This window comes from Cnephaeus nilssonii (assembly GCF_951640355.1).
Source record: "Cnephaeus nilssonii genome assembly, chromosome: 13".
In the NCBI taxonomy this organism is placed as follows: domain Eukaryota; kingdom Metazoa; phylum Chordata; class Mammalia; order Chiroptera; family Vespertilionidae; genus Cnephaeus; species Cnephaeus nilssonii.
In genome coordinates, this window is record NC_137084.1 from 16528779 (window position 1) to 16555731 (window position 26953).

The following is a 26953-nucleotide window of genomic DNA, read 5'->3' on the forward strand; positions in this document are numbered from 1 at the left end:
AAATCCAATATAGCCATTAACTTAACATGTAACTACAGTTCATTTCCAAGTTTTACTTTTCTTACCAAAACAATTCAGTTAACAATTCAAAACCACTAGGAGAAATCTGTAAAGGGTCTGCCATTTTGCAACTACTAACTAATGAATGTAAACAATCAACACATAATAACGAAGCATCATAGTCATATTTTGTATTTTACAAACTAAAAGAAATTATATTAGCCCTCTCAATTACTAAATCAAAATAATTTCAGAAACACCAACATTTCCAATTTCTTTTCCGATAGACCCACTGGACTACAGAGGGCAATCGAATACATTAATGCTTCCTATTTCCCTTATCTTAGGTCGGTAACAAGGCTGCACCTTCCCACACTATGCCCCTACCTCCCCCCTATCAGACATACAGCAACTTCTGAGGTAAAAAGGTCTTTTTCTATTCTCTCCCTTAGTCCAGCTATACAATTTTTCACACTCAGTTACTTCACACGTGATTTTAAGCTATCCATTATCCAATTTCTGGCCGAGGGCCCAAAATAAGGAGGTACACAAACTATTAAAACCTTAAGGTCTTGATAACAGCTCTCTGTTTAAAAACTAATAATTGTGGTGTTTTGTTTTATTTTTAAGAGAGAGAGAATAGGATGGTGGTGGCTTTGGAGGAAGGGAAGAACAGCAGCACACTGGGGATGGAGTAGGCAGAGAAGAGACAGCCAAGAGATAATAAGGAAGAGGAAGAGAAAGGCAACAGAGGAGTGTGCACAATGGATGGTAGTATTTCTCTATAAAGTAGCTCAAGTACCGCCAAACCGGACAGTTCCTGCACAAGTAAGTGTCCCAGGAGCTCAGCCCTGCATCAGGCAGCCCCACCTTTTACAAATTAGGCAGGGGCAAACTGAGTTTCAAAATAGTATAATTATTTAAATCAATCCCAAAAACCCCACAGAGGCTATTTCTAACTCCTATACTTATTAAAATGAAATAACTTCTAAACTTTTTACAATTCCATTTACCCAAGAGAAGCAATTTTTACAGGCTCTGCATACAGGCTGAAGTAAAGAAAACTTAATACTGTACATATACTATGCTAATTCTAAAGCTGCAAAGCTTTACTTACTGACCACTCTAGCTATTGTAAAGTAACATTACAAATTTTTAACTGAAAGAAAACTATACAGCCTGCTATAAAATTGCTTAATTTTAAAAATATAGGTGGAGCTAAAGTACACACCTGTTGGAATTTCTGCTCAGAGAGCAGAAACAATGTTTTAGGAACACAGACAAAACATAGTAAATACTTCTATCCACTTACAAGACCTTTATCAAATGGTGCAGTTGGGTAAATGAGAACAAAAAGTTAAGGGAAGTTATTACAATACTAGAGGCCCAGTGCACGGATTCATGCACTGGCTGTAGGTGCACCTGCCAGTGGTGAGCCCAGAGTCTGGCACCAGCCCATCAATCAGCTGAGCGGTGCTCCCGCTGTGGGAGCGCACTGACTACCGGGGGTGGAGGTTGGGGGCAGCTCTGGCGTTGAGCGTCTGCCCCGTTAGTCAGTGCGCATCATAGCGACCAGTCGCTTAGGCTTTTATATACAAAGATACCCTTGAACAATATGGGTTTGAACTGTGCAGGTCCACTTATACAGGGAAGAAAAAAAATCCACACATTGGTAGACCGTGCAGTTCCAACCATGTTGCTCAAGGGTCAGCTGTGTTCTACTTTAACTCAAATGCTCACCAGTGATAATATATAGCATTTCCAGGATGCTTTGAGATGCTATTACAAATACATTTGTTGAATCCCAGAAAAAAAAAAAAACTATACAAAGATCAAAAAAGTTTCAGATCCAAATTACTAGAGAAAAAATAAAAGTAATTTTGCTTCACACTTAATGATCATCCCCCTTTCCGCAATTACTGGTTTTACTTACCAGATAGACAGATACACATACACACTCATATACATATAAACATACTAATGCATATATTAAAAACACAAATTTCTTAGCAAAAAAAACCCCAATCTTAATGCTAAGATCACTGTAAGGCAGTGACTTAGAGGGTGGTTTTTATCACAATCAACTTGTTCTCAGGCCCAGTTTCTAGACTCGATATAGGTAACACATGACAATTAAATATAGAAAGAAAATAACAATTGCCATAAAAAAAGGCCAGGCACCAGATGAAAGGAAATTTCACAAAGTCAAAATGCCCCAAATCAAAAGGCAAATAAAACTGTATCCATCATTACCAGAAAGCATTTTGTGCCACTTTTGTATGTCTGGGGTTCTATAATTGTTTCCATTAGTTACTAATCCAAGCATGTGCTCCCAAGGGTTAACCACACACGCATACAATTTTTCCTGAGCAGTAGACCCAATGCACTGACTAGTTAATTAGTATTTTGGACTTTTGAGTTACAATGACTAGTCTACTACTTACTACCTTGACGCTAAGTGACCTACTGTAAGCTGCAACAATCTTTTGGTATAAAAAAAAAAGCTTGTATCACTAAGGGTTTTAATAAATATAAAGTGCCCTGAAATACTTTTTAAAGTCTCTATTAAATCTAACATATTCCCTTTTTTTTTTTCTATTTCTCTTGGAGGTATTCACAAAGATTCATTAGATACACTTTCCCATCCACACATTTTCTCACTATGACATTTCAGAAAAATACTCTCCTTTCCAACTAAGCTGTTCCCATATTTACTGTTTCCCCATAAACTTTTAGTGGGACTGTAACACTAACAATGATAACAGCAGTTATCGCTTATCAAATGTCTCAAGATTTCCCCATTTTATCTTCACATCAAACCAAGGAGGTTGATATCATCATCCTCATATCACAGAAAGTGAACAGCACAGTGCTTGGTACACGACATGTATGGGAGAAATCTTTTTTGAAGGGAGCTTAAATAATTAGTCCAAGGTCACACACTCAACTTAAGTGGTTATACTGATATTCCAATCCAGAGGTCAGGCCCCAAAGCTAGTGCTTTTGTCCCACAATCCAACATTTGTCTCGAGCCTTGAGAAGAGAAGAAAGGAGTCCAGAATTAAAGGTAAGTAATAATACCGAATAACAGCTACCATTTATTTGGCACTTATTAGGTGTTGGGCACTTCTAATTGTTAACACATTAACTCATTTATTCCTCATAACAACTTCAGCAGGGTACTATTATTTATTCATATTCTACAGATGAAGAAACGGAGGCAGAGGCACAGAGGGCAAAGTGATTTAGCCATAGTCACAAGAGCTAATACAGGACATGCCAGGATCTGAGCCAATGCAGACTGGCTCCGGCTCCAGCTCCAGCTCGGATACTCTCCACCACGGCCATGCTAAAACCTTCCCTTCACTTGAATTGCAAGAAATCAGAACTTTAAACCTTTTTAACAATATTACTAAATTACAAGCTTTTGTGCTTTGACTAATTGAGAGAAAACGGTAGCGCTTTTCTAAGCATGCGCACCAGACTTATTTACAGGATATGCCCCCGGTGATTAGATCACTACTAGTACACTGTTCAGGAAGTTGCACACTATAAATCTGGTTAAGAGCCCCCAGCCCATCTCTCTCTACACTCAGACCCACACCAACCATGCAATGAAAGACACGGGTAATTCAGTGATGTCCCAGCGCAATCTTCTACAAAATAAATGTCACTCTGGAAGTATCCAAGTGTATATAGTACCCTTTCTCTCCTTTCCAACACCATAAAAAATGCCACAAAAGGAATGAATGAATCAAAGCTACTTAAAAATCCTAACAAATGTCCAATGGTAACTACAAATTTAAATGAGAAAAAAATGCAAAATTCTCATAGTTTTGCAACTTGTCCAAATTCTACATTCAAAACCCACTAGGCCTCTTTGAAAGGCTCAATTCCTAGACTAGCTCATTATCATAAATGTCCCTTGAAGGGTGCAGAGAAAAGCCCAATTTTGCCTCCAATTCTACATATCTTGATATGCATATTTATCACAAGAATAATTACTCTTATATGATTAAGTTATTGGGCTTTCAACCCTAATGTCTATAAATATGACAATGTATTTAATTACATAAACAAAATATTATGCATGGACTTAATATTTGTATATTAATATGTAACATATATAGAAAACAAATATCTAGGACAGGACTGGACCTGGAGGTACTGAGAACCTGACACAATGAGAACAGGAACTATTGCAGCTCCCTCCATTGACATCGTAAAGTTGCCACATTTTCTGGGCTCTCTTTTGAATTAATGTGGCATCTGTTCCAAGTACAGCATGCTAACATTTTACTAAAAGATATTTTCATTCTACATTTGTATCTGGTTTGCTTATTATTTGAACTACTGTTTTATTTCAGTGGTCATTTCTTTATTCCAACCTGTCCATTGGGCTTTCCTAATCTATCTCCCCTGAGCACAAAAAGGGTGGGGAGAAACCATCAGCTTAAAACCCTCTAACAGCAATAATTACAATATGCTTTGCATACAGATGAAATAAAGAAAATAAGCAGCACAAAGATTTTTGTAGGCTTTTTAGTATTGGGTCCTGATAAGTTAGCAGCATCTGTTCCTTTCAGAAAAAGAATTCTTTGCTCTGAGGTACTGAAGGGCTGGGGGGAGGGGAAAGGAAGAAAAGTAAACAAATACGAAATAGAATAATTCAAGTTAAAAGTTTGGTCACCATGAAATGATGATTTCAATAATTTTCACATATCCAACTCTATCGAGTGGTAACTGCTTTTTAAGGCATCCTCAAAAAACGCTGCAGCAAAAAGCCAAATACAATCAGTTGTATTTAACATGCATGCTGCATACTCCACAATGTTACGTCACATCAGGCACAGAGAAGACGCTTACCAAGCTATCCTGCGTTCTATAAACTGCCTAACAACAACAGAAAAGGCACTCCATGGTGGGAGTAGGAGCTGTCAGGATAGGCAGCCTTTTCCCTTTGGTCAACTCTGAAGGAAACAAATAAGGCTTATATTTCTGTCTTTTAAGCTCACCTCTCTCAAGGCCTTTACTCTCAATCTTCCAGCCTTTCTCAGAAAGGAAGGCTCTTTCTTTAAAATTAAAAAGCTGCAAAAGAACACTCCAACTTAAAAGCCCCACACCTTATACCAACTGTCCTCCAGATGTCCCTATGGCCTCCTCTTCTGTACAAGAATGGCCTATCCAGAGCACTAGTCTCTAAGTGGGTGCGCCCACCCTGGGGAAGGAAGGCAGCCATGGGAAAAAGGTATCACAACTTATATTTTTAAATCTCATCCTTTTTTAAATTTCCCTGTGCATTTTGTAACATTCGTAAAGTACTAGGTTCAGAAAATTATATATAAATACACATTCACTGGTGGCCATAATTTTTAAAAGTTTGGAGACTACAGATCAAGAAGACCGAAATTAAAATAAGAGTCAGGAAAATTAGGCTCTGACACTAATTCACTCTAATTCTTGTCTCTGCCTCAGTTTTGCCATCCATGATATGAATTGTTTGAGCCCTTTATACACACTTATAAGACAATTACAAGAAATAATAAAATGCTGTAGGGCATGGTCTGAGCCACACAAAATGACAAACACACATGAATGCTACAAATGAGAAATACTCCTAATTTGGCTTGTTAAAACTTTGACTATACTATAGTTTAAATAAACTGCTATGCCCTAACAGACTCCATTCTTAGAATTTAAAGGCCAGGCTTTAGCACTTTACTGAATTTAGGTCTAAAGAAGCATAAAGCACCTTAGATACAGAAAGTGCATTTCTAGTATTAGAAAGACCTTTAAAAAAATCACCAAAAAAAAACCACAACCTTATATAATAAAAGTTATTACCTATGAAATAAATTTAATTTAAAAATTATAAAGGTGAATTATAACTAATAACCTTACTAACAAGTTAAAACTCTCAAAGCCAGAATCAGGAGATTATATTTAATGTAGTTAAATAAGGCCTTGAGTGTGTCTTTTGTATACTAGTATAATGCCAGGGGAAAAAAACCAAATCACTGGCACTTGATAAATTATTGGCACGTCCAATAATTTACCTTGGTTTTTTTTTTTTAACTGCTTTTCAAAATGCTGGTTTAGCCCTAGCCAGTTTGGCTCAGTGGACAGAGCATCGGCCTGCAGACTGAAGGATCCCAGGTTCGATTTCAGCAAGGGCACATGCCTGGGTTGCGGGCTCGATCCCCAATAGGGGGCGTGCAGAAGGTAACTGATCAATGATTCTCTTTCATCATTGATGTTTCTATCTCTCTATTCCTATCCCTTACTCTTTTAAAAAAAAAAATCAATAAAAACATATTTTTAAATAAATAAAATGCTGGCTTACCAGTATAGCATTTGGTGATGGTGGAGTAAGGATAGGGATGGGGGTGAGGTCAGCCAACATTATCACACATTAAGATGTGAGTACCAGGCCTAATTCCTATGCAGGGTATCTGTATGCTGATTAAGCAGTACTGGTTTGAGTTTCTATTATATAAAACATTACAAGTGTTTTCTTAGTTTTAAAACCCTATTTTACTTTATAAATATTGAATTAATGATGCCTAAAACACAGAAGAGAGACTACCAGTTAAAAAAAATTATCTGAAACCACATCTCTTCATAACTAGCTACCAAAATAACCTAGTAGAATTTAATTCTGAAAATGATGCCTCCTAAATTACTTGTGTAGGACAGAAAACAATGTTGTCATTTTAAATTGGTTAACATTTTTTAAAGTTTTAAACATAATAATGATCATCTCTAAGGCATTAGGCACAAATAAAAAGTACTCAAAACCATTTTTACCCATAGGTAATAATCATTCTAGGGCATTACGTTTATAATCTTTTTTTAGCGTTAACACTATTACAGATATTCCCCTTCCCCTCACTCCTTACCTCTGTCCTTCACCACATTATTGTCTGTGTCCATGTAGATTTATAATCTTAATTTATGAATCTTACCCACCTCTCTCCTTCCAACTCCACTCCAACTTCCTACCTGAGCCTTATTTTCAAAAATAGCAAGTTTTAAAAATAGCCATGTGAAAAAGTAGATTTCAAGTATTACAGTATAATTCTATTTATTTTTTAAAATACGTATTATACATATTGAAATGCACAGGAAAATTTAAAAGAAGAATGAGAAAGGGATAACTTTAATTTTCTACTTTATATATCTATATTGCTAGAATTACTTTCATAACTCTGAAAGTAATTTATAATATTTCTTAAAAGGATATACTTATCAAGTCCTCTAAAATGTTATTAGTTACATAAGACTAACTGAAATAGTGAATGTAAACTACATATTTGCATCTACTAAGAAAATGTATAAAATAACCTACCCTGCTAAAGTGCTCAACTTTCAACCTTTAAGAAATATAGCAGCCCTGACTGGGTGGCTCACTTGGTTGCAGCGTCATCCAGTACACCAAAAGGTTTCGTGTTTGATTCCCAGTCAGGGCACCTTAGGTTTCGGGTTTGATATCCGGTCGATGTCTGTCTGTCTGTCTGTCTCCTCTTCCCTCCCTTCCTTCCTCTCTCTCTCAAATCAGTAAAAATATATCCTCACGTGAGGATTAAAAAAAGAAAGAAAGAAAGAAAGAAATAGACAGTAGACCCCATCCCTGCTAGGCACTGTGCTTGGTGATGTGCATATCCCAAATGCCTTCATTTCAATTCCATTCCAATGCATATTATTTTCAAAATATTCAACTTAACCCAAACCAAATCAACATGAAACAATCGCAAAATGGCACTTCTTTGCTATGGCCATTTCAGTAAGTTGAAAACTTCTTTAGTAATTCACTTTCTACGGGAATTACATAGTTTAGTACAGCATTATGACCTAAGAGGAGAGGCTCTGGAATCAAACTTGGGCTTGAATTTAGACTGTATCATTTGCTATCTACATAATTCCAGGGAAGCCTTTATTTCCTCATCTGTAAAATGGGAGTAGGGTAATACTAGTAAGTCCTCAGAATATTGCTGTGAGGATTAAAATTAAATGAGATCCTATATGTAAAAAGGCTTATTAGCACAATACATAATACTCAGTAAATGTTAAGGTAATATTATTTTTAACTAGTGGCCTGGTGCACGAAATTCGTGCAGGCGGGGGGCGGGAGGGGAAGGGTGTCCCTCAGCCCAGCCTGCACCCGCTCCAATCTGGGACCTCTTGGGGGATGTCTGACTGCTGGTTTAGGCCCGATCCCTGTGGGCAGTCGGACTCCCTCTTACAATCGGGGACCGCTGGCTCCCAACTGCTCACCTGCCTGCCTGATCACCCCTAACCACTCTGGCTGCCGGCCTGCTCGCCCCCAACTGGCCCCCCTCCTGGCCTGATCGCCCCTAACTGCCTCTGCCCAGCCACCATGGCTTTATCTGGAAGGACATCTGGAAGGTCTCCAGGTCTAATTAGCATATTACCCTTTTATTACTATAGATATCCTAACAACAGGTAATCCTAAAGTACGAAAACTGTTCACAACTTGCCAAACATTTGAAGTCTTATATCTACACCATTTCTCTAAGAACAAATATACATATTTGTATAAGATTATATATTAACATATAAAAATGTTTTTCAGCATGCATGTAATTAAAACTTTTCATTACGACACACCAGTACATTTATGATATTTGTGTGTACACATACACACACACACACACACACACACACACACACACACACGAGTCAGCACATACTGTTAAGAACTACGCTGTAAATATGTTAAGAACTTGTCTACTGGCCATAGTGGTGGTGTGTGTGTGTAGGAGGCGTTCAGATCACCAATTATGTTTCTAACTCATATATTTAAATTTTTTTTAAATATTAACATTAACATGGCATGAACAAATATCTTAAAATCCAGCCGTTAGTGAATTAAAAACCCCATTTATATATACTACTCTAGTCTATGAAGTACATTCATGAGTATTACCTCATCTAATCCTTTTAACAGCATAGTGAAGCAGGCTTTTACCATTATGCCCATTTTACCACTGAGAAAACTAAATCCCAGCAAGGCTGAAATTCCCAAGGCTGAATTTCCCAAGAGTGCACAGCTAGTGACAGGCCTGGTCTTCTGACATCACCACAACTGTTTCATTACATTGGCCTGGGACATTTCATTTTTTAAAAAGACAGAAAATTGTGCTCAGTAATTTAGGCGTGTCAGAGGACCCTACAGGGAATTACATGTCTGTCAGATGTACTCTCACTTCCTCTCTTTATTTCCAACTTTAGTATTTCAGGAATTTCACAAGTACATGTAACTATAAAATGTAGATAAAGAGAATTCACCCAAACCTGATATTTCCTGCAGTGGCCAATTAATACCAGAGACCACTTTCCCCTTATATTTAGCCCATTGTACTTAACTTCTTTGTAATGATTCCATTTATTTCATTTTAATATTAGGTCCTGAAAAGACAAGTTACTATAAAATAAATTGAGCCATTTATAATGTGACTTGCATATCAGACCAGATTCTATAAATTCTGACACATCTAAAAAATCTATATAATGTCTAGTATACAAACACTTACAAATTTCAGTTCATATTATCAGGGAGGAAAGGGTTAGTGTTATTATAGTGGTTTGGTTTGTTATGTAAACAAGTACTTAAATAATTACTACAAAAGGCAGAGTTTTCTTAAATGAATACAGCAGCTCTCAGCAATAATATTCCAGGAACTCTGCACAAGGGAAAAAGCTGGAGTAGATACTAGCCAAACAGGTAAAAAAGGCATTTCCCTGATTCTGCATACACTCAAACTAAGGCACATACAACTTATGCTTACTTTTTTTCAATATTCCCAGGTGTCTCTTTCTCTTCTCAAAAACCAAAAAGGGACCATCCATGCAGATAAAAATATCCTACAAATTCAAGAGCCTAAAAGAAGTCAGAGCAGCCTGAGAGAAAAAGAATGTAAAGACATACGATTTTTTTTTTAACCTAACATTTCAAGTACAACCCACAGACTTGAAACTACATTTTCTTTCTGGGGCTGCTCACTGGCCTCGATTACATCAATTCTGTAACACTGTGAACTGTGGTGATAGATTGGTTCATGCCTCTAAATGCAACAGAATTTTTCCAAGGTTATACACACTGTGATATGAAGTATCTTATTTTTGCAGTATCTTATTTTCATGAATCAATTAGTTTGGATATTCTACCAGTGCAAACATTATGAATAAAGCAATTTTCATTATCGTCTAAACTTCCCAAAGTCAACCAAAGGCTGTGGTACAGTAGCAACAAGTACTGAGTAGGCAGAATTAAATCTGGTTAAAATGCTGCTACTACTGGTTGGTTGTCTACTTTGGTCATATATCATATAGGGAGAAATTAAGGTGCAAAGACATTTTATTTACAGCAAAAAATTCTAAGAAATTGCCACATCATTACCATAGCCCCAAAATATCAAGGTCTTGTTAGAAGAGCCTGGGCTTCTGATCAAATAATATAAAACGGAAGAAACATGTAAAGCATGGTATTTTTTTAAATAGCAATAACCACTGCTACTGCTGCTGCTGCCAATTCTAAACATTTACTGAGCCTTTATTATGTGCCAGGCACTGTGCTAAGCAGTTTCACAGATTTTAACATTTAATCCCTACAACAACATTCTGATATTAGTTAAAAGTATTAGAACTCTCAGAAGAACAGAAATTTAAATTTTGTAAATGATAATATAAGCACATTATTAAAGAAACTTTACCTTTTTTCTGCCTTTCAGACTATAGCTTTGAGTATTAAGTTTACACTAAAACCACATTCATTTTCAGGACTCTGTCTTCTATTTAAACAATACTGTGCTTCAAGATGCTGACAATTATTACAGAAGAATAAAAAAAACCTCTGAGTGTAAATACTGGCACACACACAAGAAAACCCTTCCATCCAACTTTACCTAATAACTGACCCCATGCAAAGAAAAGAGAACAGCATATACATATCAGGCCCTACAACTAACTATGGACTTCTAATGCCCATACTATCATACAGTAATGCTATGATTATAAAGAGACCTATATCATCACAGACAAAAACAATTTATAATTGCTAAGTTTTGAATACATATACACATACATAAATATCTGTTACTTTACATACAAATCTTATAGTAGCTAATAAAAACAACCAACTAATCTAAGGTAAACTAAAACACTAGGATGTTTCTGAAGACTCAATTTAGGATATCAGCAGCATCATAATCATGATATTAGCAATCAAACTTTACTTAGCAGAAAGTTCTTATAAGCTTGGGAAGCAATGTATAAAATGGAGTAAACAAGAGGGAAGGGTTCCCTGTGCAGTTTAAATCAACTACAGGTCCCAGCATGCAACACTCTAATCTGGAGTTAAGCAAAAAATCACAATGCATCCTGGGACTTGTAGTAAGTAAACCACTTCACTCTACCACAGTTAAGTTTCAACTAAGTCTGAACTATCTAGAACAATTTGACTAGGTCTTATTATTATGGTTAGTCAAATTCAGATCTCATTTGTTCTCTGCTCTGGCACAGTTTCTTTAGCACATAATTTTAAAAGTATCAATTTATATTTAACTCAACATTTTCACATTAGAAAAACCTTATTCAGGGTAAGTACATAAAATGAATGCTTAAAAAGCAAAAAGTTTGATATAATTAGACTTTAATTATAAAGTTTAAATTATAATTTAAAATTATATTTAAATACATAATTTTTGAAACAATTTTCTCAAAGTTTCCTTGGATCAGTTTTAAAGCTCTCTATCCCACTCCCAAAATAAAAGATTTTTAATTGTTTTACCAGGTTTCCTCTTAACAGTCTTTCAAGTTATGTTTTATAAATAATTTTTCTTAAAGAAAATTCTTATAAGAAAACATTTCCCATACACTCTAATACTGTCCACTAGGATAGCAGTTTTGTTCTTACAGTAATACATACACATAACACCATCAGACACACCAAAAAAACAGTAAGTTCCTCACTTGTCAAGTCCTCACTCAAAATTTACTCCCGCGACTTTCACCCTTCATCTCTCTCTCTCTCTCTCTCTCTCTCTCTCTCTCTCTCTCTCACACACACACACACACACACACACACCTATTTCTGGAAAGAACACTTAAGAAAAAATATTCCAACTACAAATCCATCTCTCAGCCACTGACCTCTTCTAAAAACACAAAGATTTCCATTAAAACTATCAATAACATGTCCAACCCCAAGCAGGTAACTTGGAGCTGCAATCTATGTTTATTCAGATTCTACACTCACCCCCTATTTTTTGCAAGACTGAAGGAGGAGGCTGGGAAAGAACCAAGTGCAATCTGCATCAGGAGGCCTAACACAGGTGGTGGGTTATTTTCAGGCAACGAGCACCTTCACAAACATGCTGTGGAATACAGTCCAAGAAATTCCTAACAAGAAAAGATAAGCTGGCAAACAAATTTAACACAATCCAGCTAAAAATCACCTGCAACACATGCTACTACATTTCACCATAAAAGTGACAGGCTACAACAGGATCTGAAGCTTCATCAATACAACATACTGTCCATAAGGCCAGAGATAGCAGTTGCCATGGTTACTATCACCCACTTTTATCAGGAAATTATTGTCATTACTCTGAAGTTTTTGGTACTTATTTAAAATAAAAATTTAAAAAAAAACAGTTTAGGGTTCTAACTGTTAATTGAGTGAAAAAATCAACTACTGCTTGATTTGTAAGTATGCTGCCTTAGAAATGCACATGGTTAACAATACTTGGATCTGCAGCAGGGAAAAAAATCAATTCCTTTCTGCTGCTCCTTCTCCTCAAGTACTGACAGTTTGTATTCTCAATGCAGCCAAAACAATAAAACAACACCCATCTTTTTGGCTTCTGTGTTTAAGTCATTTTTCTCCCCTAGGCCCACAACCAGAGTCAAAGCCTAGATCACCAACCTGTTAGGCCCCACCTCCTTCCTATCTCCACATTACCGGCTCACTTTTTTGTCTACTTAAAAAGGCAGAAGAACACTTCCGTAGATGATTCCAAAATATAGGAAAAAATAGTTTCCTTCAATGAGACCTGCTCACTATGTTTTTGAAAGGGGTGGGGTGGGGCTTGCAGTGTATTGGAGGGAGAGAGAAACGGAGGGGTATTCAAACTTCCCAATAAATGTCTAGGGTAAGAAAGTTGCTTTAGAAAAACCCAAAGGATGACTGAACCTCACATTTTAGCTCTAAAAGGGAAGAGTTCACCACCACCCCAGTTTAAGACTGAATTGATAGACAAGTAATATAAAAGTTACTTTTAAGAGTCTATTTCAACATTCTTACAAAAGATAACTGTTCAAAAATTTAATATATAAGAATTACATGAAAGCCTATAAAATTATATGGCCACATATATACACAAACACATAAAGAAGAAAGCATATACTATTTAACAAATATTACTTATAATAAATTTAATGCAGTTTTAACAAATTACCTCTTTGTTAAAAAAAATCTCAAAGCAGCAAAAATACACACCTAGTAAAGTTAAAGTGATCAGAATATTTTGCTATGCTCCTTAAGAATACTTAGGAGCCTGCAAAAAAAGCCCATGTACAAAAGTTCTTGAAAAGTTAACATAAATCATTAATATTTCCCAGCACAGATTAATATGAAGATTCAAACATGTTTCAAGAAATGAGCTCTGAATATAGATATAAAGGAATTCTGTCAAAGGTTAGAGACCTAAAACTTTAATCTCTTCCTTTTCTCCCTTTGAATAGTAATTAAATACAAAAGCCTTCAGCAATAAGATACTAAGGATACAAAATTTAAAAGCACATTAATATAACCTTAACTTCAGTATTTCAAGAAAAGCTTTAAGTATTCACTGTCTGTGGAATGGAAAAGTTAATATTACCCTGAGCAGTTTCATTTTTATCTAAACAGTTAAATGTTTTTCTCACTATTCACAGAAGCAAGTTTCTATATTTAATTACTAATTGTGGTTATTTCATAAAGAACAGTCACTTCTAAAACTTAAGATATGCTCATAAACACAGGGACTTCTAATTATCTATATTTTATTTTATTTTGGTCAAAATTTGTGAACACGCTATTAAGAAAGCCACAGCTTAGGCTCTGAGTGTTAAATTTTTGTGTTATTTTTACACAAAAATACTTCAGTGTACTCCTCTAGGATTTGAGTAGTCATTTCCTCATGCATCCCTCCAAAACAGAAAAAAAAAAGATATATACATGTACTTAATACTAATGCACACAAGTACACATCTTTTACACTTCCAAACAAGTTTAAAAGATTTAGTAAGTAAGAATTTTCCCCAAAGTTAGCAGAATCAATCAAAACAATCAAAACCTCAACCGTGACATCTGTTACTCTGTGTGTTGTTAAGAGTCTACAGAAGAATTGAGAATTTAAATATTCACTAAAATCAACTACTAACGTATCAATGGAGAAATGAAGAAAAACTTTAATAGGGGATACACATTGCACAAGATCTACAAAAGGAAAAGTGATCTTTTTCTTGAATTATGAGAAACTGCCTAGGCAGCATTTTTTAAACAAAGCTTCAAAACTGTAACAAAGAGCTTTTTGGTAACCACAGCAGTATTTAAAAAAAAAAAAAATCATAAGGTGTTTGGGGTGCACCTTTAATGCACTCATTTCCCAAATGATGTGGAGAAAGGTAACATTTTAAAGACAGAAGCTTCTGTCCATGCATTAATTAGTAACCTATCTCAACAACTTAACATCTGCATGGCTGCTGACAATTTACAAAGAATGCATGCGTGTATTAGCTCATTTGATCTTACTTAGAAAAAAGTACAGCATTATGCCTAGAAAACAGACAAAACTCAAAGCAGGTTTATCAAATTTTCTATACATTCCTAAGTTTTTAAACTTTGACATAAAACTTTACAAGCCACCAAGTAGGATATTTCCAGCGATAAATCAATTCACCTAAGACTAACAAGAGTTTCAAATGACCGTGTGCTATAAATGCTATGAAACTACTTTTATCTCTATGGAGTTATTGTTAAGTGTTACTAATGGACATATCACCAGCAATGATCTATACCCACAGATATAATTTTACTTATACTTCAAGAATCTCAGTCTTTGGAGGCCAATTCAAATACATCAACCATATGTATGTATAAAGCCAATTACCTAAGAATTTATTTATTAGGATAACTGTGAATAGATTTGAGGAAAAAAATAAACACAAAAAGTGTAAAATTTTCTCCATACAATATCTCCCTTTCCAAAATCTCAAGTACTCTTCCAAAATCTCAGGTACTACTTATATTAATATTATAAGGATGATCACAAAACGTCCCAATTCATACCAACTACTTTTGTTTACAGACATTGTACATAATACAAGACTAATTCCTCTTCAAAATAATTCTAACAGCATTCTGTAACTAGGCATAGCATCCTTAAGATATGCACAATAAGAAGTCTACTTTGTGTAATATTGTAAGCAAGTAAAAAGCAGTCAAAGATATGTAATTTATTAACGGAATTTTTTAGTGAACTTACTCAAAATCTTTCTGGAACTTTAGGGTGTTAATCCTGTTGCTTAGTTGAAGCTAAGAAGAGCTATAATAAATAGCAAGACCCTCAAAATTCAGAGATTTGCTTTATCTTGCTGTAGCACCTCCTGCTGGATAGCATTTAGAGCTCTTCATGTAAGCAGAAGAAGAATGTATCTGAGGCAACTCCTTCCAGAAGATTGAATAGGAAAAAGGATGGACCCTTCAAAACTAAAAGAAATAGGGCCCCGTCCATCACTTTAACTCTTAAAAATAAAATCTGGCATAGTCTTTTTTAACCTATTACTATTCCAGATCCATAAAGACCTGCCTAAGTCCAACGTGCAAAATGCTTAAAGAAAGCTTATAAAATTACCTAGAAAACTATTTAAAACCCATCAAAAGCACTCAAGCAAAAGACTATTATGGCCAGGCAAGCAATGCCAGTCATATTGCAAATACTATTATATTAACAAAAGCAAAAGTCTGACATAAAAAGTAAAGCACCTGGAATGTCTGTAACATGTTAGCCAGAAGTTTGCGTTTTGAGAATTTTCTGCACTACTACTACACTCTTCCCTTAAGGATAGTTGTACATCTCCAGAAGTTTTAAGAACAGACATTTTTTTTTTGCAAACATGAGTAACTACACATAAAAAAACATCCTCTTTGCCATCAAAAGCTATTCCTGAGATTTTAAAATTCATTCTTCAGACATTTTAAATAGTCATTTTAATTAAGCCCATGATGTAGGACCCATATACAAGTGGAGACAGAAAAAGAGAATAGGCAGGAACTTACCAAAATCAAAATGAAAACAGTATTTCCAATAAAAATGGAGTAACAGTTTCCTACAAAACCGTGAAACCAAGTAAATTGTGAAACTTTAAAAAAAAGGGGGGGGGGAGGGGAAGGGGACTAGTCTTCAAAACCAAAAGAAAAGCTGACCTATTTATTTCTACTGCCCAAACATGAGTGAATACCAAATGTAAACAAACAACATGAACACTGAAAAGTACACTTAGGTCTAAGCCCCAATTTCAGTTTCTTTACCAGGCCCTCAATGAAACTACAGATGTTGATGAGAACCCTCTATAAAAGGAGATATTCCGGCTCTCTGCCCTAAAGAACCCCTATAAAGTGTGCCTGTGAAAAGGCTTCCTTCCTAGAGTGCACACACTGCTTTAAAAAAAAAAAAAAAACTTTCACCAGTCCAAATTAATCTGATTCTAATATTCAGCTATCAATTATTAATATACAAATGTTCTTCCTTCTCTAAAGTCCCCAGCTAAAGCATCCACATTCCTAACACCTACTATTAAAAACGAACGGCTCGCTCCCCCGGCTTATGGGGCAAATCTTTGAAATCCAAAACACAGCCACAAAGTTCACTGTCAAGGCCAGTGCTGAGGCCCACACAGGCCCGGACCTTAACTCACATTTGAAATTCTAGAGAGCCATACACGCAAAGACATCATTTAAAAACAACCACAATGTGGACGTGCAGAGTGAGACCCTCCACTTCAAGACCTAAACAAAGAATATTTCAACATATGACCGGAATATGATGACACCAGATTCATCAATGAAAACAAAACCTGCCTACCATTAGCCGTCATACCCTTATCGCAACAACTCAACTACTTAGAAATCACTCTCGGCACATCTGCACCCCACCACCGGCGTGTGGCCTTCTCCCGGGGTGCAAGCCACAGACAAAGTTGAAAGGAGACATTCTTCCCCGGGTGCCCAAATCGCGGTATCCACCCCTCCCCTGCCAGTGCCACCTTGCTGCTGCTACCCACCATCGCGAACGCGGTCAGGGGGAAAAAAGAAATCCTAACAGCACCGCTCAGCAGAATAAAGAGACCAAAGAGAGGATGACGAGAAGTGTTGGGAACTGCGTGCACGACGGGGCTGGACCAAACGGAAAGAGTCCCACTCCGCGCGCCCCTCCCCCCGGCGGGGGCGCGGGCGGGGGAGGGGCGGCCGCGGCCCCTCTCCGAGCGGCCTGCCAGCCCCGGCCCGCGCAGGGTCCCGGGGGCGCCCTGCGGCCGCGGGCGGCGGGGGCGAGTGCGGGAGGGCCGGCCCCGGGGTGAGGGGTGCAGGCCGACTCTCCGGAATAACAAGTTGCAGAAGAAGAAGAATAAGCGGAATTTCCCCAACGCTTCTCCGGCCACCCAAGACAAATGCACCAACACACACACACACACACACACACACACACACACTCGGGCCCGGCAGCGTCAGCAGCCGCAGCTTTTTTTTTTTTTTTTTAAACCAGATCCCTCAGTCACCAAACAAGATGGTTTTCCAAAAAAAAAAAAAAAAAAAAAATTTAAATAATCATAATAAAACTTCCCCCCGACAGCATCCCGGGGAGGGGGGAGGGTGATGAAAGAGCCAAGACGACCATTCCCGGGCGGAGGGACAGCCGAGGGGCGGACAAGGCTCCGCGCCCCCCGCCCCCGCCCGCGGCCCCCTCCCCGGCCCCCCGCCGGGACAATGTGACGCCCCCTCCCCGCCACCCCCGGCGCGCCGCCTCTGTCACCCGCTCCGGCCCTGCACTCAGCGCCCAGGCTCCCGAGGCTGCTCATAAACTTACTTCCAATTTATCCTGGGGAGGGGTGGAGGGCAGAGGGGAGGAAGAGGGGGAGACAAGGTTTTCCCATTGTCTTTTTTTTAGGGGGGGAGGAATAGGAAGGGCACACAGGGGGGGGGGGCGCCCCGAAGGGGAAGTTATTGCTCAAATCTCAAGTTGACTGCGGGGTCCTGGCGAGAACACCCCCCTTTACCTCCTCCCTCCCACACACCCCTCCCCTCCCCCCACAACAAACTCCAAGGCAAGCAGCCCCTGTTCCTCCCCTAGACAAACACCAGAGACAAGACAGAGAGAGGGAGAGAGCAGGGGGGAGAGGGGGAGGGGGAGGGAGGGGAATAGAGCTACTCCAGAAAAAAAAAAAAGAGAGAGAGAGAGAGAGGAGAGTGAGAAGAGAGAATGGAAAAGCTGGGATACTGCACCCTCCTGCTGCTGGCTGGCTGTCCCCCCTGGCAGCTGGAGGCAGGAACTCTGAGCAGGAGAAGCAGGAGGAGGAGGAGGAGGGAACTCTTCTTCATGGGGAGGGAGGGAGGGAAGAAGCTGGGGCTGCTGCTGCTGCTGCTGCTCTGGGCCTCTCGCACTTTTTAGATATTAGTGTGTTAAAATGGTAGGTTGTTCCCTTCTCCCTCCTCCTCCTCCTCTCCTCTCCTCTCCCTCTCTCACTCACTCACTCACTCACTCTCTCTCTCTGGGCTGTTTCTTTCCTCCTCTTCCCCAGGCAAAGGGGGGTTGGGGAGGAGGGGGTGGGGGGAGGAACTGGATCCTCCTCCTCCTCCAGGAGGGACACACTCGGCTCCGGGCCGGAGTAGGAGGGGGGGGATCAGAGCAGCAGGAGAGAAACTGTGGGAGACAAACAAGCCCAACTCTTCATCCTCCTCCTCCTCCTCTCAGCAGCAGCAGCGAGCACCACCAGCCCATTCACCACCCGGCCCCGGGCCGCAGCACCTCCGCCGCCTCAGCCCGGGGATCCCTCCGCCCAGGCCCAGACACACTCGCCCGCGCGGGAGCCCGCCGCGCGGCCCCGCCGGCCCGCCGCCGCCGTGCGCGCCCCCGCCGCTCCCGAGAGCCGGGCGAGAGGGACTGGGGCTGCGAAAGCGGGGACGAGGGCGGGGGGGAGAGGAGGCACCGGGGTAGAGGGGGCACCGTGGGGCGGGAGGGGGCCGCCGGGCTGAGTGGTACGGCGGCCGGCCCGGGCCCCCGCGCCTCCGCCCGGGGCTCCCTGGATGCACGGCTTCCCCCTCCCCACCCCCCCGGGGGCGACGGGGCGACGGCGGGGGCCCGCGGCGGCGCTCGGGCGGGCGGACTACTTGACGTGTCGGTGCGGCGAATTTATTTCACTTTGCCTAAGGAACGGGGTGTGCTGCGGCCCCCATTGCCTAGGGAAAAAACCCGGATGTAAAGTGAGTGAAACTAAACTAGAGTGAAGTAGGGCAGCAGCAGCCAAACTCCAGTGCAGCGGCGGCGGCGGCGGCGGCGGCGGTGATGGGGCCGAACACGGAGCTGCGGCGGCCAAACTCCGGGGCCGCCGCAATGATGGGCCGGGGCAGCGCTGCAGCTCGGCTCCGGGTAGCTGCAGCCGAGGCGAGGCCGGAGCCCGCTGCGGCCCCCCGCCCCAACTCCGCGGCCGGAGCCCAAGTCCCCCTCCCGCCGGCAGGCGCTGCTAAGGGGCTCCGGAGTGGCCCCAACTCCCTCCAGTGCAACAGCAGTTTTAAGGGGCGGGGGGAGCCGCCGGGGCCGGAGCGAGGAGAAGCGACGGGGAAGCACTGCAATGAGGGAGCGTGGTCCAGGCAGCCGTGGAAGGATGCAACCTCAAGTCGAATGCAACATGCAATCCCCGGCCGCCGCTCGCCCGCTCCCTCCCCTCGCCACCCCGCCCCCTTTCCAAATAACTACCCTTGAACCACTTTATTGGCCGTGCCGAGTCCCACATTCGCTTCGGGGAGGGGCGGGGGCCGGGGTCCTTCGCTCACCTTTATTTATTGCTGCTTTCTCCCCCCCGCTCCATGTTTTTTATTCCTAAGTTCTTTTGTTCTAAGGGGGATGATGGCATTTACTTTTCTGCTTTGTGTAGCAGGGCAATCGCTGGGAATCGGCCACGTATAATCCGGCGGTTTGTCATATTTTATTAGTGAAAGTATTTTATGCCTATTCTACCTCCAAGGACTGTAACATGGAGAACTGCAGGGAGGGGAGGAAAAAAAAAACACAACACAACAACAGGAGAATTCTTGTTTTGAGAGGTTTCTTGGCGGGGCGGAGGGGGGAAGAGGGCCTTTTATTTTTTTGGAGGGGGTTTATTTAGGTTTTTTTAATCGATAGTTTTGAACTTACAGCTTCATGTTTTTGTATAGATATACTACTGAATTCTAAAATAATCCCAAACCATGATAAAGAAAAAAGTCCAAAATACTCGATTTAAAAAAAAAAAATCCTTACTGGACAGTGATATTATCTGTCCTGTGCAGCACGCTGGACTTAACATAGTGTTGGCCTTCGAATGTTAAATAACAATAAACCTCAACCTCAACTGAATACAAATGGGGGTGGGGGTGGTTTTGTTTTTAAGGCTCAGCACTTTTGTAGCATCTGCCACTACGCATTTTCCAGGCATTGATTAGCCATGCAACTCCCATAGGCATGAAAGTCTAGTTTTTGCAGATGAAGAGCAACAGTGGTAAGATGATTTGCCCAAAGTCAAACTGAGTCACTGGCAGAACCCAGACTCTGTTTATTACTAGTCTCATCTTTTCCATCGAATAGTATTTCCTCCAGGAAGTAAACAGTATTTCAAAATAAGTAGACATTCTTTACCTTCTATATCTCCACCAGAGGTGCTTTGAGATCCGTGGAGATGAAGGTATTTTCCTCTGTGACCTGCAAAATGAAGTTTAGTTTCCCAAGAAAAAGCAATTTTTAAAAAATTCTGATTTCTTAGAGCTAAAAACTAAAGTATAGGTTTTATTTTACATGTGTAGGCCATTTCATACTTTCAGCTTTTTGTTGAAAAAAAAATTCACAGCGGAGAAAGTGTGTAAGAGTTTGAGAGGGAATATGAAAATCCCTATAAATGATTCAAGAAGCCTGGATGAACTCATAATGTTGTGAAACTAAACCCATAACGCAGACAAGATGAATAACAGGAGGACAGGTTGGGCAGTAAGACCTGGCTTTACCATCTAGAGATAACTCTAATGTATTTAGATGAGAGAGGGAGGCGGAATTGCAAGCTGGACTGACTAATAGTGTCATTTCAAATCAGCCCAGGCTGTCAGAATTTTTTCAGAGCAATATTGCTGTAGTGTTCTTTCTAGAAAAAAAAAAAAAAAAAGTTCAAAAATTTTCAGAGAAAAAAATTCAGAAGCCCACATTGCACCTGAATGTATAAATGACATAGAACAGGGGTCAGCAAACTATTTTCTGTAAAAGCCCAGATAGTACATATCTTAAACTTTGCAGACCATCCAGTTTCTGTCACAACTTCTCAACTCTGCAGTTGTAGCACAAAAGCAGCCATAAAAAAATATGTAAACAAATGAGCCTGGCTGCTTGTTTATAGGCTTTGACATTTGAATTGTATGTACTTTTCATATGTCACAAAATAATATTTTAATTTTTCAACCATTAAAAAAAACCCTCTTAGCTCATGGGCCTCACAAAACCAGGAGGTGGGCAGGATTGGGCCATTGGTTATTGTTTACTGACGTGGCTTTAGAAGACTGAAGTTCATTCAGCTGCTGAACTTCTTGTACCAGAGGTTGCTTGGTTACTAAGATGTTTGTATAGCACTTGACCATCAGTGTCATGCAAAATCATGTTTTAGATATTTACACTTAATTAAAATATGTAACCAAATAATTGTCTAACACTCCTACACCTATCAAACTCTAAGGAAAAGAATACTCTGGCTTGTGAGTCATTGATAGACCAAGTTTCTATTGACATACTCTTCCTCACTCTAGGATGGTGAAGAAGAAGGGAACCAAACAGACCTGGGTTCCAACACGTAGGAAGTATCATCACTCCTTTTCAACTAAGGCACCTTGGGCACGTTACTTAACCTCTCAGTCTCCCTATTTTGTAAAATGCAGCTATTAATACCTACTTGGTAATGCTGTTGAGAAGACTGAATGAAATAATTCATGAAAAGTGCTTAGCACAGAGCCTGGCACATGGGACTGCATAATACATCTTTCTCTGTGACCTCAAATTCATTCTCTGAGTTAACATAACTCTGGAGGAGGTGAACATGTGGAGTTCCAATATCTTGTCAGTGTAGATGTGGCATATGGGGTCCTAAGAGCCTTGGGGTGATTCAAGTTTGTGGGGTTGGTATTAATATATACACTGAGTGGCCAGATTATTATGATCTCTGAACGCATAATAATCGCCACTCAGTGTATATCCTATATAATAGAAGGCTAATATGCAAATTGTTCCCCCTACCAGGATTTTGACCAGCAGGCAGGCCGGCCAACCACCATGTCCCCTCCCCCTGGCCAGGCTGGCCAGACCCCACCCATGCACGAATTCATGCACCGGGCCTCTGATATACACTGAGTGGCCAGATTATTATGCGTTCAGACATCATAATAATCTGGCCACTCAGTGTATTTTGGTGGGTCTTTCTCAGCTCTAGGCATGCCTAAATAGACACACACTAAGGCCTTCTGAACCCTGGTGTTTCTCATACAGAAAGATAATACCTGGTGGAATTTTTGAAAGGGCTAAATGGCATAAATGCTAAAGAAAAAAATATAACAATTAGTATGTTAGTGAAAATCCCAGAAAAAAAGCTGAAAATTGCAAATTTACAATTGGAAGTTTCTTTGAGGTGAATCATTCAACTTTTAGACATGAATGACAATAGCAGGTGCTCAATAGAATTTGCTCTCCTACCATCTAGTTACCCTCCCAAAAAGGGGTTTTACTATCCATAAAACCCTGTTGAGCAAAGTTAAAAATCCAATTTTGAATGTTATTAAACACTGAAGTGCAGTTTTAAATATTTATAAAAATAGTCAAATCTGTTAGTGTTTTTCTATATATTCCTGCCTTCCATTCCATACTTCAGAGGTCATCCAATGTCTAAGATTACAAAATACCTACAATTTTCTTCCTGTATTTTCATGGTTTCTATTTTTTACATTTGCCTTATTGATATATATATATATATATATATATATATATATATATATATATATGGAAGACAGGAGCTAGGAACTTACCTTTTGTTTGATAGAAAATATTTAATTTATGCCCTAGTCGGTTTGGCTTGGTGGATAGAGCGTCAGCCTGCAGACTGACAGGTCCCGAGTTCAATTCTGGTCAAGAGCATATGCCCAGGGTTGTAGGCTCGGTCCCCAGTAGGGGGCATGCAGAAGGCAGCTGATCTATGATTATCTTTCATTATTGATGTTTCTATCTCTCTCTCCCTTTCCTTTCCTCTCTGAAATCAATAAAAATATATATTTAAAAAAAGAGAAAGTATTTCATTTATATTGGGATTCTATTGGATAATGTAAAATGTCATTCAAAATGATATAACAGCTAGCTCTCTATAAGGACTATCAGTCTAATGCAGAGACATTGTAAGTATAAGGGGAAAATATAACGGAGGCATTATACTACTCACAGTATTAACAGAGGCATTATGTATTATAATGGAGAATAAAGAAGTTTCTTCTAGATTTTCTTATTTTGCACTTTTGTAGTAGCATAGTATACACCATAGCCATGGATACATGGCATTTTTGCACTTGTATTTGTATATGTCTATCTCTGATGTTCTGGAACTTGACAGTATTTCAAAGTAATGACCCCTCCCCTCACAAACTAATTGAACAGCTTTCTCATGCAGCTCCCCTGTCCGTGCTTCACTCAACCACTATCCTTTTTTCTACTCCAGGCTGAAAAGTAATCCCATTATCTCTTAAAAGGTCAACCTAAAGAAGATTTGAAGTCTGTCTGGAAACCTGAGGGTCCCACTTCTTTACTGAGGCAGGGAGGTAACTATTAGAGTTCATCAACTCTTCTTTTCTAATTCTTATTGGGCTGGAGTAAATGAAAACCTGGTTGTAACAACAAAGTGCTTTAAAAAGTAGAGGAGACATATCAATGTGATTTTTAAAGAATTATGACAGAAAATCCCCAGTGACTAGCAGAAGTTGAGTGTATGTTCTTTCTCTCTACTATCTCAATGGTTTCTGATCTTTAAAAAAATCTTCATATTAACTGCCCTGTACATTTATGGTAAGTCAAAATCATAATTGGAAATGGGTCAGGTAACTTGTAAATAAATAAATATTGGCAGATAAGCAGTAGACTCTCTGGAGAATACCTTCAATTGCATTACTTTGCCATAATCTCCAAGGTCAATTTAATCCTAAGCAACTTCAGGTGTGTGTGTATGTGTGTGTGTGTGTGTGTGTGTGTGCAAGTAAGTAAATAACAGAATTAACTAGACCAAGGTTTCTCAACCTTGGCACTATTGACATTTTGGGCCAGATACTTTTTTGTGGTGGGGGCATTGTGGAATATTTAGCAGCATCCCTGTCCTGTACCCAACAGTTGTGACAGCCCAAAATACCTCCAGACATTGCCAAATGTCCCATTTCTTCTGTGTGTGTGTGTGTGTGTGTGTGTGTGTGTGTGTGTGTGTGGCAGGGTGGGGGTACCATTGAACTAGCCCAAACACCATAGATAGATTTAAGTGTGCATTTGTCAGTGTGTGACTCTGCCCTTTACAGAAGCAAACCCCAATTCCTTTTCCAAAAGTAACTGATGTAGATCAGGGGGCCTAGGCTGAACCTGTTGTGAAAATCTAAAACGGTCACAATTAGAGCTCTAGACATGTCTGCCTTAAAGCTGCTGAGCTGCTAAAAGAATCACAGGGAGAGCCTCCGAGAATGGGGATGTTAAAAGAATTTTATCATCTTGTATTTGCACCTTTAGTTTATCTATTATCAACATAAATAAATTGTACTGTGGGCCTGAGCAGTGACATTATCTAGTGGAAGGTATTCCCAGACTTGGAGTCTGAGAACCTGAGCTGGGGTCTGAGCTCTGCAAATGTCTGTCTAATCACTTTATCTCTCTGCGCCTATTTCCTCGTCCAAAATGGGGAAAACAATAATGTTTAACCACTGCATTGTTGTGAGGGTCCAAGCTGTTAGTGAGGTGCCAGGGCTTATTCTTGAGGAATCAGGAACTTTGGAATCATACAGTCTTAGGTTGACTCTGGGAAATGATGCACTGTTGTAAGCCAGTTTCCTTATGTGCAAAATGCAGAAATAATCATATGCCTTCATAGTGTTATTATGGAAGTTAAATGAGATAATATATGTCATACATGCTGTATAGATATTATTTTGGTCTTTGGTAAATTGTATCACATTGTACAAATGCACATCATTTTATCATTGTTTCTTCTCTATGAGCATTGAAACCTGGAAATCTGAAGAACAAGTTGATGCACCTACATGAGTGAAACCCTGTGATAAAATGTAACATCCCAAATTTCAACTAAGTGAAAACAGCATTCAACAGTAGTGTGCAACCTTCTATCTTCCAAGTTAAATCAGGCCATAGGTTTGTTGCAACAACATAAGGTTCTCCTCCCCTTATTGAAATAATGTTCTAATAAGTTTTTTACAACCTCTGTATCACATAAAACACATGGGGTCAGGCAGCATGCCCAGCTAGCACAATGTATGTCCTGTTCTGAACATTTAAATCTGACCAGGTGCTGCTGCAATATTCACCTTCCCCAAAAGCATTGGCAAATGGCATTGCAGTCCTAAAATGAGGTGCAGGGAGGTGTTTTCTAAGTTAAAATATAAATAAGGGGAGCTAGGGGTATCTTTTACATAAACTTTTTAATTAAAGTATAACTTTCATATGGAGAAGTGCACAAATCACAAGTTGTACATTTCATTAAATTTTCACAAGGCAAACACACCTATGTAATTATTAAGTGTTTTTAAAGTTTAGAGAAGTCTGTATTAAACATGTTTTTTATCATTAGAAAGGTAACAAAAGGTTACAATGAATTAAAGCAGTGGAGATTTCCAGAAAAGATAGCAAATGACTTTGCTGGGCAAATGTGATTTTGAATTCTCAAATGAAAATAATTGCAAAATGATAAATGGCCAAATGTCAGATCACCATCTATTACTTGATATGTAGACGCTAGAAAATTAACTTAAAGGGCCTCAGTCTTCTCATCTGTTAAGTGGGGATAATAATGGAATTGTTTTTAGAATTAAATGAAATAACACTTGCAAAGTTCTGGCCCATAAGCTCTCAATCATGTAAGTTATTATCCATTTAGGGTGGTGTCCTAAGGGACCATAAGAAGGAAGTTACAGAGATCTCAAGAGTTCTTTTTTAAAAATAGGGGAAATTCTGCACAGAAGGAGAGCTGGATCAGAATAGCTAAGGGCCGCTGTCACTGAGCCGTAGGACCAGCAGGGAGGGTCGGTCTGTGGTCAAGGCTAGAGAATGAAGCCTGAGAGAAAGCAGGGTACCTGGAGGTGGCAGGCAGGGTGATGAACCAAGAAGCTGTAAAGACAGTGCCGTTCTGAACAGAAAGCCACAGGGTGTACCCAGCATCCAAACAGGACATGACCTGATTTTTCAGAGACCAGAGTAAGGTCTAGGAGTGATTGTTTGGTGTGGGCCTGGAGAGAGAGAAAAGAAAGAAACAGCAGCCGCAGGAAACATAATCCCAGGAACCAGAGCCTTAAAACAGGCCTCATTTAAGACTATATTCAAAGCCCAGGGACTAGAGCATCTTATAACTCAAGAATGACCTC

At 39.6% G+C, this 26953-nt stretch overlaps 1 protein-coding gene across 5 annotated transcripts in view; it reads right to left on the reverse strand.

Moving 5' to 3' along the window:
• Positions 1-19069, reverse strand: part of PHF21A (PHD finger protein 21A) — a 169776-nt gene extending 150707 nt beyond the window's left edge. For all 5 annotated transcript variants that reach the window (XM_079787826.1, XM_079787824.1, XM_079787828.1 and 2 more), the window contains exon 1: positions 18563-19069. The gene's annotated coding sequence lies outside the window, so the exon portion shown is untranslated. The remainder of the gene's footprint in view (positions 1-18562) is intronic.
• Positions 19070-26953: the final 7884 nt, after the last annotated feature.